This window comes from Schistocerca piceifrons, chromosome 1 (genome assembly GCF_021461385.2).
Source record: "Schistocerca piceifrons isolate TAMUIC-IGC-003096 chromosome 1, iqSchPice1.1, whole genome shotgun sequence".
NCBI lineage: Eukaryota > Metazoa > Arthropoda > Insecta > Orthoptera > Acrididae > Schistocerca > Schistocerca piceifrons.
Genome location: NC_060138.1, coordinates 1,253,778,661 through 1,253,797,075, shown reverse-complemented (window position 1 = coordinate 1,253,797,075; position 18,415 = coordinate 1,253,778,661).

The window sequence follows — 18,415 nt, the reverse complement described above, 5'->3', positions numbered from 1 at the left end:
AGAAGTGTAGTAACTCGATATCTGGGGGTATTACTGAATGAAATTCATAACTTTGCACTTCATGTAGAGGAAGCAGGCAGAAAAGGTACAAACGTGATGAATAAATAATAACCATTGCTAATAGGCAATTTCGGCTTCCCTTGAAAAGAATCAGAGTATACCAACAATTTATATTAGCATCAGTCGTAGATATGGAGCGAGCGTCTGGGCTCATGGAGTGCAGCCAGTGAAGCCAGCCTCATTAGTGAGAAGAGTTCAACGAGGACTGCTACTAAGATTAACAGACGCCTACTGCGCTACCCGGAATTATGCTTTGTTAGTAATTCTAGGAAGACGACTATACCCACTGGACTTGGAAATTAGGGAAAGGCAAGTCTTTTACTGGTAAAAGAAAGGCAAGCAAATCGACGTACCTACTCTCCTACCTTGCAAGCATGACATACGTAACTTGGGGGGCTAGCGCGCTTGGATGAAAGGATATTGTGAAAACATGTCCTACCCACAACCTGAGGAATGTTTCCAGAAGACATGGCTGAGCCAGAGATAGGGAGCTACCAGGAAGTTTTATATCTGCACTCACTCTGCTGCAGTGTGAAAAATTCATTTTTGAATAAAGCATCATTGTTTAGTAGATTAATTCTTTTACCAAAATCGTTATATAGTCAGTTATAAGTTGTGAGTGATTGATATCAACTCGAAACAATTACTTCCTAACAGTTCAAGTGAATCATATGTTGTCGAATACTGAAAGCCAGGCTTCATTAATGAACACTGCTTTCATAAATTGAGGTGGCAATGAAACACATCTTTGTTTGAAAAGTAGTAAAATAGGCTGACATCCCTCGTTACAGTGTTTATGAACTTGTGGCGTCTCTAGCGCAGAGCGTCCTATCTTTGACTCTTTTTTCTTTGGACTGCTTTGTTCAAGCTTCTTCTCAGCACGTAACTTGTTCTTCTGCCATGTTTGTTCGTATTGTCTCAGTGACTAATAAATGGATATTCGATACTTAGTGTGCCGACCTCGGGGAAGATCAGTTTGGATTCCGCAGAAATGTTGGAACACCTGAGGCAATACTGACCCTACGACTTATCTTAGAAAATAGATTAAGGAAAGGCAAACCTACGTTTCTAGCATTTGTAGACTTAGAGAAAGCTTTCGACAATGTTGACTGGAATACTCTCTTTCAAATTCCTAAGATGGCAGAGGTAAAATTCAGGGAGCGAAAGGCTATTTACAATTTGTACAGAAACAAGATGGCAGTTATAAGAGTCGAGGGGCATGAAAGGGAAGCAGCGGTTGGGAAGAGAGTGAGACAGGGTTGTAGCCTATCCCCGATGTTATGCAATCTGTATATTGAGCAAGCAGTAAAGGAAACGAAAGAAAAGTTTGGAGTAGGTATTAAAATCCATGGAGAAGAAATAAAAACGTTGAGGTTCGCCGATGACATTGTAATTCTGTCAGAGATAGCAAAGGACTTGGAAGAGCAGTTGAACGGAATGGACAGTGTCTTGAAAGGAGGATATAAGATGAACATCAACAAAAGCAAAACGAGGATAATGGAATGTAGTCAAATTAAGTCGGGTGATGCTGAGGGAATTAGATTTTTAAATGAGACACCTAAAGTAGTAAAGGAGTTTTGCTATTTGGGGAGTAAAATAACTGATGATGGTCGAAGTAGAGAGGATATCAAATGTAGACTGGCAATGGCAAGGAAAGCGTTTCTGAAGAAGAGAAATTTGTTAACATCGAGTATAGATTTAAGTGTCAGGAACTCGTTTCTGAAAGTATTTGTATGGAGTGTAGCCATGTATGGAAGTGAAACATGGACGATAAATAGTTTGGACAAGAAGAGAATAGAAGCTTTTGAAATGTGGTGCTACAGAAGAATGATGAAGATTAGATGGGTAGATCACAACTAATGAGGAGGTTTTGAATAGAATTTGACCAGAAGAAGGGATCGGTTGGTAGGACATGTTGTGAGGCATGAAGCGATCACAAATTTAGCATTGGAGGGCAGCGTCGAGGGTAAAAATCGTAGAGGGAGACCAAGAGATGAATACACTAAGAAGATTCAGAAGGATGTAGGTTGCAGTAAGTACTGGGAGATGATGAAGCTTGCACAGGATAGAGTAGCATGGAGAGCTGCATCAAGCCAGTCTCAGGACTGAAGACCACAACAACAACAGTGTGTGTAATTACCGACCAACTATACATGATAACCACAGTGGTGACCCCGACACCGTCGTTGTGTCATTCGCTTGTTTTCATTATTTACGAACTTCGTGTGACATCCCACATTGTTTCCGCCACAGTGGATCTACTAGTGTCTTTCGGTGCAAGTGTCACGCCCCCTATTAACTGTGCTGGCAACAACGAGTGGTCAAGTGTACCTAATGTGAGTTTGGTTAAAAGTGAACAATTATTTACGCCTGGCCACACCAGCGACCACCTAACCTTAACCAGCTCAACATGGCCAGCATCTATCATGGTAGCACAACAACAGTCACAACATGGACAGTGCACGCCGCCTGACGACTTCGTGGACGATCTTCCAGTTCCAGACATTGTGGTTTATCCTTCATCTACGCCGTTACCTTTGGGTTGGCTTGACATGCCGACGAAGTTCCAGAACTGTGAATGGATCATTTCTATACACAGGGTAGCAAATTCTTACAAGCTTAGTGTCGCAGTACCCCCACCCCCCTCCCCTCACGTCGACCGCGCTAGTTTCTGCGATCGTTGCACCGTGGATGTCCCACTACCGCCTTCCGCCCATTTCGTCATGGCGTCGGCCCACACCAGTTCCCGGATCAGCCCCTCCGTGGCTGCGCCGCGACTCCCTTCCGCCCGCTGTTGCAAGGGCACCGGCCGTTGCACCAGCGCCGTGTTCTTCATCGAGCCTGCAGTTCGGACACACCGTTCTGACTGTACACCAGCCCTCAGCACACCGCGTGCTGCATGCGGCCGCCGCCCCACGCAGACCTCTGGCCACGCACTGTTGTCCATAGCGTAAGTCAGTTTAAGTTAGATTAAGTAGTGAGTAGGCTTACGGACCGATGATGCCAGCAGTTTGGTTCCATAAGACCTTACCACAAAATTCCAAAATTTCCAGACTCGTTGACGAGTGACTGGATACTGGAGGTGACGATTCCGCGAAACACTTCAGGTGCTGTTCTACCCTTTACAATGCACCTCATCCCATGCGCTAGTCTAATATTTGAATGATGAACTCTTCCTCTGTGCGATCCCTAAGAATATTCAGTTTTACTTACTCCACAAAAATCACAAAATATTTTAAGATTCCTGGCCTCACCTTTACTGCCTTAAAGGTCTTCTACTTTCCCGCAGGGCGCACAAAGAGCAACACCCATTAGAAACCTTTACAAAGCACTTAGTTCAGCAATTTTGGAACCACATTCAGATATACTGTCTTGATAAATTCTTTTACAAGTATCAAATATTTGAGCATCTATTTTGACACATTTGATGGAGTCGACCTAACGTCCAGTCAATTTATCAATGTATTTACACGACCTACTTGCTAGCGGAATAAGCCTCGTGCCGTAGAACGTACGTTTTCCAGTAACAAAACACTTTGTTGGAGACATAATAATAGGAGACATGATAAACTTCGAGAATAATGGAACAGCAACAACTGAAACTAAAGAAAACTTTATCACAAAAGCAACAGTCGAACACGAAAGATACAGGAGGGAAAACATAAGAGCGTTGCAAATTATATCTTCTCACAGGGCTGCCAACTCGAAAAACCTTTGTGTAGTATATTGTTCTCGAACTGGAGTTTAATTACAACATTTAATGTGTCAAAGCAGCGGAACTTTGGGTGTGGCCGCACACCAAAAGATATTTGTGTTGGTTTCTAAACATTTTTCCTATCTCCAGTTCAACCTTTTGACTACCATTTTCTATTAAAAACCAGATTATACTCATGTCGTAATTGTCTCTCTGGTGCCTTCACCTTTCCTGAAGCCAAACTGATCGTAATGTAAAAGACCCACAATTTCCCTTTCTATTCTTCCGCATATTATCCTTGTCGGAATTTGGTTGTATGAGATGTCAAACTTATCTGATCTTCCTATATTCAGGATTGTATAGATGACATTTTTCAGAAAGTCTGTTGCAATGTCTCCAGATTCTACAATCTACCTTTAAATTTATTGCAGAACATCTCCTCCCTCATCCCCACTACTGAGCCCATATTTTCCAGTAACTCTGTCTTCTATTCCTTCCCATTCCACAGCGTTCCAGTCTGAAAACGTGTCTTTTCCATAGGCAACACTGTATTGTCTGACTCGGCCACCAGTGATGAATTAAATAGAGCACTGTATCTCACAGGAAAGTCACTTGAATAATTCCTCCACATCACCATCGTGTGTCCTACACGTCTCACACGGTGTCACACGTCCTCGTGTTTTAGTCGAGCAAAAGACCCACCCGCGGCTCCAGTGAGAGCGGCCACGCCTAAGCCATCGTCATGCAACCCTGACAGAGCACTCAGCTCTGAGCGCCAGAACAAAAGACTCGTGTGGAATGTTCCATACTGTGTCAGGCCCGCAAAGGGCGGCGGCGGGGGTGGGGTGTAATGAGAGGGAAAGCTGCCGGCACAAAGGGCAGCGATTCAGTGGCGGCGCGTCACACAGGGTGGAAAGGGGGGGGGGGGGTAGGGGAAGGGAGGAAGGGGCTTCTCTCAGTTTGTTTGATGTTCGTTCGTGCGGCGTGTCGCTTATTCGAAATATACCACGATGAGAACATTCTTGTATGAGCTGCCTTTTCAAGCCGCTAGCTGCTACGGATAGGACAGCAAGACTGAGTATAGTTGTGAGAAATAAAAAGACATGAAACAGATATGTGTACGAACTTACGGCCACCGACGTTCAGATCTAGGGTTCGGTTACAGGGGATTTGGTGGGGCATAATTTGTTACTGATTTTCCCCCTCCCCCTTACCGTATTTTACGAACTATAAGTCGCTCGTTAACTTTTGAGCATTTTTTTAAGTAACAATCTTACCATGTTTTATTATTAGATTGGAAAGCCAGACTAAAAAGTTGTTCTTAGTTTATAAAACCGAACTGACCTTAAAATCCCTGAAAATCGTCATCTTATAGTATTGGCCATTTTGCGTTCAGTCCTCTATACGTATTTTAGTCTTACCCATTTTTTCAGTTCTTCTTTACTGGTTCGCCAATCGGGAATGGTTTTTTTCTGTTGATGGAGGGCCTAAATGCCGCTCAGCTGCTCTGTTAACAAGTTCTTCTGTATGTGCTCTTACTTTCAATCTATTGCCCGAATCATATGAATCAATTTTATTTTTTTCCATTACGAACCTACATCTACATCTAAGTGATTACTGTGCTATTCACAATAAAGTGCCTGGCAGAGTTAGCTACTAACAAAACTATTGTACTGTTACCGAGTACACAAATCACTTTCAATACAAATTCACTGGCACTGACGCGGACGCGGCCGGGGTAGTTTGTGCTATGGACCTGTGACGGGGGGAGGGGAGGGAAGGGGGGGAAGGGAGACAATGTTAGTAGGCTTGTGAATCCCCGCAGCTCATGTTCGGCGCATCGGTGCAATGCTGCTACCAGTTGAATCCATTGTTGCCATATAGAGAATAGGTTTCCCGTGGGCATCGAATATGTGGCCATTTTAAAGACTGGCAGGAATTTTAAGTCATACGCTGGACATTTTTATATTAATTTCGAGTGAAAGACGCACCTGAATTTCGGAGGCAGTTTCTCACAAAGAAAAGTACGTCTTGTAGTCCGTAAAATTCTTTAAATATAAATTGTCGCCAAGAGCCATTAACGTGACACAAATGATTTTAATAATAATAACAACAAGAAATTTATTTTATTGTAATGACAATAAACTGCTAAACTGCAATAAAATATGTATGATGTTTTAATGTAATACCAACAATTCGTTTACATTGTGAATCAAAACCACACGAAATTTGTGTAATGTTCTACAGATTTTATTGTTTAACTGTTTTAGGGCATTATCAGGCACCAGAAACTGTATACTACCTGATTATGGATCTGAGCACTAAGCAACTTAACTTCTAAGGTCATCAGTCGCCTAGAGCTTAGAACTAATTAAACATAACTAACCTAAGGACATCACACACGTCCATGGGCGAGGCAGGATTCGAACCTGCGACCGTAGCGGTCGCGCGGTTCCAGACTAAAGCGCCTAGAACCGCTCGGCCACAATGGTCGGCTCTTCCTTCGTACATGATGGCTGATATGTCTGATAACGCGCTCCATGCACTCACGAAACCGAAACTCTTCCACCGGATTGCCACAGAGAGTAGCGCGAAACATCGCTCCATATAGCTCGTTTCTCATCATCCACAGCCGACTGGCGTTGCTCTTTACACCACCTCAAGCGCTGCTTAGTACCGACTACAAAAATGAGTAGCTCATGATGACCTACCCGAGCACTGAAACCCATTCTTTTGTTTATCTACACACCATTATCGTGCTAGCTGAACTCTTCGTAGCACTCTAAAACTTACAAATTATTCCTTTGGCTGATTCCATGCGACTTTTTACAACCACATTCTGCAATGTTCGGCGGTTCCTGTCCGTTAGTTCGTGATATCTGCGTGGTAGTGGTTTGGCTGTGGTTGTTTCGTTCGCGTTTCCACTTCACAGTGGCAACACCAACAGCCGACTAGGGCAGATGTAGAAGGACTGAAATTCCTGTGATGGATTTTTTGTAGCTCAGGTAAATGATTATGAGCGTATGGCATCGTTGGCCGGGAGACGCCTATTCGAGAAAGTTCGGCCGCCAGGTGCATTCAACGCCAAGAGACATCCAATGACTACTCCACATACGATTTCACTGAACTCTACTCAAGGACACTACTACTTCTCTACCGACATCACGATACTCGCCGCCTCCTTTTATACTGGGGGTGGAGGAGGGGGGGGGGGGGATGGTCCGCACCCCATGACATCTAATGCCCATTTCTGCATTACATAGAGGTCCCCGGATGCTTCTCATCAGGTAGTGTATGCGTGGCTGTGAATTTTTGTGAGGTCAAATATTTTAAATTAAATGAATACAAAGAGTCTTTCGATGGGCTTTCGAAAATGTAATCTCACCTGCTTGTCAATACCGAGTGCCCGTAAACATGCCACCTCCCATTCAATGATACATTGCCTTATATCAACCCCAAGAGTGATGACAACTTCCAACCTGAATTAAACCGAGTTAATCAAATAGATTCAAGTAATGGTAACGCTCCTGCCATGTAGTATATCATACTACATGAAAAACATAGCTGGCCGCTGTGGCCGATCGGTTCTAGGCGCTTCAGTTCGGAACCGCGATGCTGCTATGGTCGCAGGTTCGAATTCTGCTTCGGACATGGATGTGTGTGATGTCCTTAGGTTAGTTAGGTTTAAGTAGTTGTAAGTTCTAGGGGTCTGATGACCTCAGATGTTAAGTCCCATAGCGCTTAGAGCCATTTGAACAATTTTCTTTTTTTTTTTTTTTTTTTTTTTTTTTTTTTTTTTTTTTTTTTTTTTTTTTTTTTTAGAAAACATAGACAACGTGTCTCCACTCTTCTTTACGCTGTGGTCAACCCAGGATCCTAAGACAGCAATAAATGGTGCACAGTTCAATGTTTGGGAATAATCTCTCAGATTGAGAACAGATAACATTTTATACGCACTAGACTATTGAACACATTTTGCCTTTGGTAAGGACAGCACGTCAAAGACTGGAATATAAAGAAATTACTCGTAATTGTGGCAAATTCTGTATAGAACAGTCTGGCAGGGCAATACCTACCCACTTAGGGAACACCATAATAGCTGTAAATTTAGAGAAGGAGGCTCTATCCTGCTTTACGAAAACCACAGTTACAAGGTGCAAGATGAAGTCCTTCGCAACATCACCACATGATATGTGTCGGCAACGATCTGTACATCCATTTGTAAACGTTAAGGCCCCTAAAATCAAGGGCTTGTCACATCAGTAAAATCAATCACATAAAATGCCAGGCTATATTAAGAGCTACATATTACTAAATTATAGTACCATTTCATGTCACTGATTTTATTGATGTGACAAATCCATTGATTTTAGAGGCCTTAACTTTTCAATTGGATGTACAGGTAGTTGCTAAGGTTAACTCAAAAACACCATTTATTGCAAGTGGTTGGTTGTCTTATTCACCAGCTGGTTACCAAGGTATTAGACTGCCTGTGACAACGTATGTCACATGGTGTTGTAACACCTATTTTTGACCTATTTTGTATCTGTATCTGTATTTCTATGTCAGTTTATAGTATTGCTTATGTAGAATGTTGTATCTGTCATGGAAGTTCTTTGACTATGTATACGTGTGTCAGTTATGTGAACTTTGGAACGATGTTGTTTAAATTATGCTTGTGAAATTAAATAACTACTGAAAAGATTGTTATATAATGTACTGTAAATGACTTGGTCTATAATTAGGGAACGTAGCGTTAAATGAAAAAGATGTGGGGAAGCCCCGCAGCTACGGAAGAAGCCTGGCTGAGTGGAAACTATGTGGTTGGCGCGCAAGTGGCAACTCGTCCTTTGTGACGGCGAAGGTTTATGGGCTGAGCAGTGCTGAGATTAACATCTCGCTAGCAGTAGCGTATCGTTGTGGCTCATATTCCTGGTGTTTTGAGGCCAGAAGACCTTAAGGGCAGTATTTGTCGGCCTCGGATGATGCATTTGATGATACCATTTTTGGTTAGCATGGTTTTTGGCCCTATAAAAATATAATTCCGACGCCAAGAGGATACGTAACAGGGCGATGGCAACAGTATTGCTATGATTGCATCGCCTCCAGGTTAACAGCCACTGCAAATTGTGCCACCAGTCTTCCACTAAATTGTTTACATTTGGCGCTCTGTAAATGGAACAGGTGTTTGTGAAATTTAGTTGATTTTAGTAATAATTGTGGTGTTGCTAAAAACACTATCTTACACCCATGATTATCCAAAACCACAAACCTGGACAGGCATTGTATCCTAGTGAATTTAATTCCGAGTGTCCTAAATTAGCCGGCCGAAGTGGCCGTGCGGTTAAAGGCGCTGCAGTCTGGAACCGCAAGACCGCTACGGTCGCAGGTTCGAATCCTGCCTCGGGCATGGATGTTTGTGATGTCCTTAGGTTAGTTAGGTTTAACTAGTTCTAAGTTCTAGGGGACTAATGACCTCAGCAGTTGAGTCCCATAGTGCTCAGAGCCATTTGAACCATTTTTTTTGTCCTAAATTAATCTGAGAAAGTGGTTGAACTTGAATTTAATTTTGTGTTGTCATTTGCACAACCAATCATATTTTGGAGTAGATCAAAAGACTGCTTATCCAAGCACATTTGTTATTTAAAGAATTATAGTTTGTTGCGTTTTACTTAATTAATAATTAACTATAAAAATATTTATTATTTTTCATACATAGTGGTGTAATTTTATTAACGAATGTGGTCTTCAAACCATGAAAATTTCAGGGCCCTCGTGTACCAGGCTAGTTAATTAATGAAGCAATGCAAAGGCTCCTTCAGAACCAGTGTAGTTAGATTTGCGTTCTATTTAGTTGCTTCAAACCGACTTTGAGAAGGTGCTATTTACTGTGTAATCTATTCTAATGCACGTTAGTTAATGCACAGGCATAGAGTGCCTTTACTAAGCAATGAAGTTATAGAGTATGATCAATAGCAGACCTCCTCAATTAAATTCAGAATCATTTCAAGCTTTTCCCTGTTCAGTATTGCTACTAATTTCATGTGTGTCGGTAATTGGTTATCAAAACTGTTGCACCTAGTTCATTTCAGGTACGTGTTGTTGAGAGGCATATGTTACTGTTTACTATCTCATTGGCCATTTGCTTGTCTGACTTATAGTTAGTAGAACATTTATCTGCAAGGTTAAAGGTTACTGTGTTGTAGCGTGAACAGATATAAGGAAAGACTTTAGTGCGTGTGTCAAGGCAGGTTAGGTTAGCCTTAGCGCTGCCTCCTCCTTTATCATTTTGCTTGACACAAGACTGTCTAATTAGGCTGGCGATCGGTTTTAATATGCAATGTTACAACTTGCTTTTGTGCTGGGAGAACAGACCCACCGTTTACTATTGGTTATACTCTGCTGGAGTATTTCGGAAATGAATCCCATTTTTACTGTTCTGTTTGCATTAAGTTGTCTCACGGTCACAACGACTTAAAAATTCCTCGCTGCGGTACAACGTTAGCATCGACTGCCGTTTAAGGTGGTCGGTGGTGCTGTTACAGTATAACGTACACGTTTAAACTAATAAACTACACTAATTGCGATCCGTGTTTAATTTCGTGGCTAACTACTTCCTCATTTGTTTATTTTGGAGGGCACAAATTAAGTATGTGTGACTAACAGGGCCACTTTACACATCTTCAGGAGACAACATCCCAAGTATCCCTGCAATGAACACGGCACTACCGCCCCTAATGAACCAGTTACTCGTGCATTAATTTACAAGTTTAAAGTAAGATGTCACAACAACTATTCTATGCGGCATATGATCATGATATCTGTTCGCGGAACTTAAAGCCACAATGCTGCAATAGTTTAATATCTGCTGGCAATTAATAACCCCGCACTGAACTATGGTCTCCAGTAGGAGCAAAACAATCAGTTTACCTTTAGTGTGAGTAATTTTAAAAGTCAAGAATCATAAATACTAGTACCAATGTAAAACCAGCGAATGACACTAGTCCTCATCTATAGCTGCGCGCGCTAATGAACTGCAGTTTATGTTTAACGATGATAGACAATTGGATCATGGATCTCACCTTGTTTCACAATGACCGCCAACGCGCTAATGCCAGACCCGCTGCACACGATCGCCTATTGTGTACGGAGTTTGCTACGGCTAAACTTATCAAGTGACGGAGCTTACCAGAAGTCAAAACCTGTGTGGCGGCGGGGCAGGGAAGGGGGAAAGCCTAGCCGGCTTTCCAGCTCTAATCCCGATGCCACTGCGCACTGAATACATGAAGACAAATAATGATTCTACTTTACATTGTATGCAGTAAAGAATTTTCTCATTTCGTCAACCGTCGCCCGTACATAAGACAATGAGTGTACTGTGCATCATGATCAGTAAATAATTTTGTCAGTGCATCTACCGTCATCAATACATCTGAAGACATCGAGTTTACAAAGCATTATATAAAATCAAAATGTAAAATCACCATTAACTTAATGAAGAAATTTCTTACAGTTACTTAATCCTAGTAAAAGGGGAGTGTAGGCTAAATTATTAGCGTCATATTTGTAAAAACCACTAAGTAACACAAATGAAAAACACCTTAACAATCAGTAATTTTCAGATATAGAAATTACTTCAGTAAACACAAGTCTCAAAGTTATGTTAAGATAATCATTTGCTACAGTTTAACTATTTGAGAATTCTTATGAAAGAAATACATGATGTTTTACTTAACTAAACTTCTTGCAAACATGTTTTTTTCTCTTTCTTCTGCCTGTACGTGTTTTTATTTAACGAAAGCAACTATGTACCTACGTAACGAGCAAGACCTATCTATGTATTTTGTACTGAGCATTATAGCCCCGAACTTACATTCTATCATAATTAAAACCGACAAATTTCCGTGTATTATTCAGTAGGAACCTGTTTCTCGCACATAAGTGTGCTTCATTTTCTTTGAATACTTGATAATTCTACGTGGATCTTTGAAAGTCGAGAACTATCTATAACGGGCAGACACTTTCGGATAACTATAATAACTAATGACACGTGCTCCTAATGTCCCTGTTATCTGGCAAAATGCATCGATTCCGAAGAACAAATCAAATAAAAAAATGCAGAATCAGTTATAACCGAATCGTTATTGAGCGACTACTTCCACAACGATCGGAAGACTTTTGACAAATGATAAAAACTGCATAGTAGTGCTGAAATTTCAGATAATGAAGTTAAATGTTTATTAGTTTAGATTGCAGTGCTTTTAGAAAACTGTCGCCATGTTGCGGTGCAAGCGAACAATATTGTATAGTTGTTAATCAATTTGGAGACGTATTTGCGTAATAATTAATGAAAGACGCAGATGACTGAACGGACACGATAACAGTGAGTCGGGCTCAGATTCAAAATCGCTGTTAGCAACTTGAAATCTAATCATGAAATCAGTAAAGCAAAAATTGTATGAAGATTATTCAGACAGGGTGGTAACAAGATGAGTAATATAGAGCAGAATTGGCCTACTGGTCGGCGCATAACACTACTTGCGAATGCGCCACCATTGACTGTGTCACTTTTAAGATTTATAGCGCGTCAAATAATTTCTTTAATTGGTGGACAGCATTTTAGTTGAATCTCTTAAGTTGGTCATTGGAACTACGAGGGTAAGTCAATTATTGTCCTCAATTTAGTTATATTTTTGTTTATTTTGGTAGTACTGTCGTTTTACGTTGATGACGCGTGCTTTGTTTATTTGATGTTATCGCTGCCGTGCAGTTAATCATCGCTGCTCCACTGTCTATTTGTACCAAAGCAGAGCAACGTTCAGTGATCCGTTTTTTGTGGTCGGAAGCGTATCAGGGGCCGAAATTCATGGAAGACTTTCGGCACAGTACGGCAACAGTGTCTTGCCACAATGGAGTACGTACGAATCGATTGAAAAACTCCGAAATGGTTGCACAGTTGTTACGCACGATGAAGGAGCCGGACGACTGTTTATGGCCACAAATGAAAGAACCATTGAGCGTCCACGTGAAATGATTCTCTTAGACGATTAACTATTGACGAAGTGGCACATTACCTGCAAATTAGTCACGGTTGTGCCTACGAAATCATCCACAACAGACTTGGGTTTCATAAAGTTTGTGCAAGATGGGTTCCCAAACAACTCACACAGTTGCATAAACAAACTCGTTCGGACATCAGCAAAAAACATTTGGACCGCTATGGTAACGAAGAGGACAACTTCGCAGACAGGATCATTACTCGTGACGAAACATGGATCCATCATTACGACCCGGAAAGTAAACGGCAGAGTATGGAAACATCCAAATTCGCCGTGCAAGAAAAAGGGCAAGACCGAACCGTTCACAGGAAAACTGACGCTTACGGTTTCTTTTTTTTTTTTTGTATGCACAAGGTCCAGTCCTGGAACATTATGGGGAACGGGGCACAACAGTAAACAGTGTACGTTACAGTGAGACCCTTACTGCCAGGCTAAAGCCTGCAATTCGAAGCAAACGCAGAGGACTGCTGTCAAAAGGTGTTGTGTTGTTGCACGACAATGCCCGTCCTCATACTGCTGCCCACACTGCTGAAAAGCTCCAGAAACTCAAATTTGAAGTACTGGATCTTCCTCCATATAGTCCCGACCTTGCCCCTTCTGACTATCACTTGTTTGGTCCACTCAAACAGGAATTAAGGGGCCGTCGATTTGCCTCGGACGAAGCAGTGAAAGAACCGGCGCATTCCCGGCTCGCATCTCAACCAAGAACCTTGTTTTATGAGGGCATCAGGAAGCCTGTACAACGGTGGACTAAGTGCATTGAAACGCAAGGGACTAAGTCGAAAAATGATGTCCTTGTTACTTTCCTATTTGATACAATAAAATTTTATAAGCAATTTTCGGACAATAACTAACTTACCCTCGTAGATTATTGATCTGCAGGGACTCATGGGCTGTAAGCGCTTTGGTTATACACTGACAAGCCAAACATTATGACCAACTGCTTAACAACTTGTTAATCCATCTTTGGAGCGCAATACATCACCCGTTCTGCGTATCACGAATTCGGCAGTTTGTTGGCGGGTTTGTCGCACCAGATGTCCACGCACAAGCCATGTAATTTCGTTAAACAGCGGGCCGCTGATTTGAGTACCGCGGTGATGACGCCTGTTGGTGTCCCAATTGGACTCCATTGGATTCATATCTAGCGAATTTAGTGGCCAAGACATCAACGTGAGTACACTGTCATGCTTCTCAAACCTCTGTAGCACGGTTTTAGCTTTGAGACACGGCGATTGTCCTACTGGAAGATGACATCGCCGGCGGCGAAGAAAACAAGCATTTAGGGGTGCAGGTGGTCCACAGTCTTCAGCGTGGCTTCGATTACTACCGATGGTCCATTGTGAGTGTATGAAAATGTCTCCATAGGCATACCACAACCCCGCGTCATTGGGGCGGTGCACATTTCGACCCGCCGATCGCGTGGGTGAAGGCGTTTGCGGAGACGACCTTCAACCTGCTGTAGCCAAAACACGATTCATCCGACGAAGCGACACCTTTCCATTGATCCACGATCCAATCACGACGATCCTGTCGCCACTGCAATCGTAACTGACGATGTCGTTGGGCCAACACGAGAACACGCAGGGGTCGTTTGCTGCGGGGCTCCGTGTTCAACAGTGTACAATAAACGGTGTGCCCCGCAACACTTATTCGTGCTCCAGAATTGTGCTCTTTCGGTAGAGATGGCACAGATCGCCGTCTGTCCTGCTTTACAGAGCAGGTAAGCCTCCAAATTTAACGTCCTGTGAAGAGTCATGGACGTCCAACCACTTATCGCCCTGTGGTAGTTTCACTGTCGTTCTACCACTTCACATGTATGCTCACTACAGTATAGCGAGAACACTCAACCAGCTACGCCGTTTTCGAGACACTGATCCGCAGACTCTGCGAAATAATTATCTGATAATTTTCCAAGTCTCTTATGTCAGTAGGTGTCCCAATTTGTGCCCCGTGTCGTCGCTGGAATGATTCCCCATATATCTTTGATCCACTAATATACACTACTGACCAATAAAATTGCTACACCAAGAATAAATGCAGATAATAAACGGGTATTCATTGGACAGATATATTATACTAGAACTGACATATCATTACATTTTCACGAAATTTGGGTGCATAGATCCTGAGAAAGCAGTACCCAGAACAACCAACTCTGGCCGTAATAACGGCCTTAATACGCCTGGGCATTGAGTCAAACAGAGCTTGGATGGCGTGTACAGCTTCAACACGATACCACAGTTCACCGAGAGCAGTGACTGGCGTATTGTGACGAGCCAGTTGATCGGCCACCATTGACCAGACGTTTCCAATTGGTGGGAGATCTGAAGAGCGTGCTGGCCAGGGCAGCAGTCGAACATTTTCTGTATCCAGAAAGGTCCGTACAGGACCTGCAACATGAGGTCGTGCATTATCCTGCTGAAATCTAGGGTTTCGCAGGGACAGAATGAAGGGTAGAGCCACGGGTCGTAACATATCTGAAATGTAACGTCCACTGCTCAAAATGCCGTCAACGCGAACAAGAGGCGACCGAGACGGGTAACCAATGGCACCCCATTCCATTCCGCCGGGTGATACGCCAGTATGGCGATGACGAATACATGCTTCTAATGTGCGTTCACCGTGATGTCGTCAAACACGGATGCGAGCTTCATGATGCTGTAAACAGAACCTGGATTCATCCAAAAAAATGGCGTTTTGTCTTCGTGCACCCAGGTTCGTCGTTGAGTACACCATCGCAGGTGCTCCTGTCTGTGATGCAGCGTCAAGGGTAACCGCAGCCGTGGTCTCCGAGCTGATAGTCCATGCTGCTGCAAACGTCGTGGAACTGTTCGTGCAGATGGTTGTTGTCTTGCAAACGTCCCCATGTGTTGACTCAGGGATCGAGACGTGGCTGCACGATCCGTTACAGCCATGCGCGTAAGATGCCTGTCATCCCGACTGCTAGTGATACGAGGCGGTTGGGATCCAGCAGGGCGTTCCGTATTACCCTCCTTAACCCACCGATTCCATATTCTCCTAACAGTCATTGAATCTCGACGAACGCGAGCAGCAATGTCGCGAAACGATAAACCGCAATCGCGATAGGCTACAATCCGATCTTTATCAAAGTCGGAAACGTGATGGTACGCATTTCTCGTTCTTACACGCGGCATCACAACAACGTTTCACCAAGCAACGCCGGTCAACTGCTGTTTGTGTATGAGATATCGGTTGGATACTTTCCTCATGTCAGCACGTTGTAGGTGTCGCCAACGGCGCCAACCTTGTGTGAATGCTCTGAAAAGCTAATCTTCTTCCTGTCGGTTAAATTTCGCGTGTGTAGCACGTCATCTTCGTGGTGTAATAATTTTAATGGGCAGTAGTGTGTATTCCTTACAGTGCCACCTTCCCGCAACGCCAGCAGGTGACATCCAACCTTGTGGTGGGCAGTGGTCATAATGTTTTGGCTTATCGATGTTTATGCAGTGGGACTTACTATGGTTTATTAATAATTTTGAGCTAAAGGAAATTTCAATGTGTGATGCAGTACAAGTCTGTGAGTATGTGTGTGAGGGTGCAAGAGAGAGTGAACAGTCTGAGTCACCTAATAATGAGGACAAGTTCTCACCAGTATTCCCTTTTACTGGCACGATATACATATCAGACCACTTAATTTGTATTTGAGGGTGTCCGGCAGCAATTGACGATAAAATTGTCTGGCTAACTTGCAACGATAGTTACATGTCTTGTCCAAGATTAGATTATTATTCTGACACATCGTTTTCATGCAAAATTCGGGTAGTCTTCAAGCTGAATAAATCGCCATGGTGTTCAGAATAAAATTATAATGGCGTCCATATTGTCTGCCCCCTGGTTACAATAGACCCTTTCACGACATTTTGTCCTGCGATTCCAACATTGGTCTCAATCCCAGAATTCAGCTGGCAGTACGTAACATTTGTCAATACGTAACTGGGACGTGGACGACCTGTAGATCATATTTATTTTGTGGTTCACTCGGCATTACCATGACTGCTTCATTTGTTTTGCTTGTTAGCGTTATCCGTTACGAAGCTGTATTAATGGTTCAAATGGCTCTGAGCACTATGGGACTTAACATCTGTGGTCATCAGTTTCCTAGAACTTAGACTACTTAAACCTAACTGACCTAAGGACATCACACACATCCATGCCCGAGGCAGGATTCGAACCTGCGACCGTAGCGGTCACGCGGTTCCAGACTGAAGCGCCTAGAACCTATGTAAGTAGGCTGTTTATGTTTTCTCTATGTAAGTAGGCTGTTTATGTTTTCTTATTGGCAACGTTACGTAGCGCTCAATATGAAAATCACTGGCTGTGCTGTGTGCAGTCTGTGGCTGCTTTGCATTGTTGTAATACTCGCCATTGTAGTGTTAGGCAGCTGGCTGTGAACAGCGCGTAGCGTTGCGCAGTTGGAGGTGAGCCGCCAGCAGTGGTGGATGTGGGGAGAGAGATGGCGGAGTTTTGAAATTTGTCATGAACTGCTATATTTATATATGATGATATCAAGGTAAATACATTGTTTGTTCTCTATTAATATCTTTCATTTGCTAACTATCCCTATCAGTAGTTAGTGCCTTCCATAGTTTGAATCTTTTATTTAGCTGGCAGTAGTGGCGCTCGCTGTATTGCAGTAGCTTGAGCAGCGAAGATTTTTGTGAGGTAAGTGATTTGTGAAAGGTATAGTTTAATGTTAGTCAGGGCCATTCTTTTGTAGGGAATTTTGAAAGTCAGATTGCGTTGCGCTAACAAAAATATTTTATGTCAGTTTAAGCACAGTCCTGTAAAAATTGTTGAAAGGGGACGTTTCATATGTCGACCCTTAGCCGAGGATACCTCACTGGAATCTTCTGATTTTTCTTGTAGTTTGTGTATTTAGTGTAGCTTTTGTTTATTGCTAGCGCGTAATTGTAGAGAGAATCTCCTTTGTAGTTGTAGCCTTTCATTGTTGTACAGTAAAACAGTTGTGGCATGCATATAGATTTGCACCAAGTATTTCGCAGCTGTAATTAACAAGATATTATTTTCAGTGTTATGTTAATGTGTTCTCTTATTTTTGCTCTTCAAATTGTGTTTTTCTGTGTTGTCGTGTGAAATACTGTGACAATAATGGCGTGTGAAAAACGTAATACTAGGCTCCAAAGTAAACTGAGAAATGACAGTGAAAATGAGAGCAGTGTGTTAGCGCCACCGAGTTATGAATTAACTGATGTTCAAAGTAGTAATTTGGTAATTGTGCATAGGGAAATGGAGCGGGCGGCAAACAGTGGCACGGACAGTGAAACAATTAGTGAAGAGGGAAGCATTATCGATCGATCGGTCGGCAACAGCTCGCCTCAGGAATCCGAAATGACAGGACACAATTTCGCAAATACTGTAGATTCAGGTTTTGGGTCATCACTGTTTTCTCAAATAAGTCAAGACACATTTTCTGCTTGTCAAAATGTGAATGTTGTCGGTGCAAATGCACTGCCGAAAAGCGTAGAGAAACAGATTCCAGACACTAATACATTATTATTGCAATTAATGCAACAAATGGAACAAAATCAGAGACAAACACAGCAAAAGCTTGAAAAGT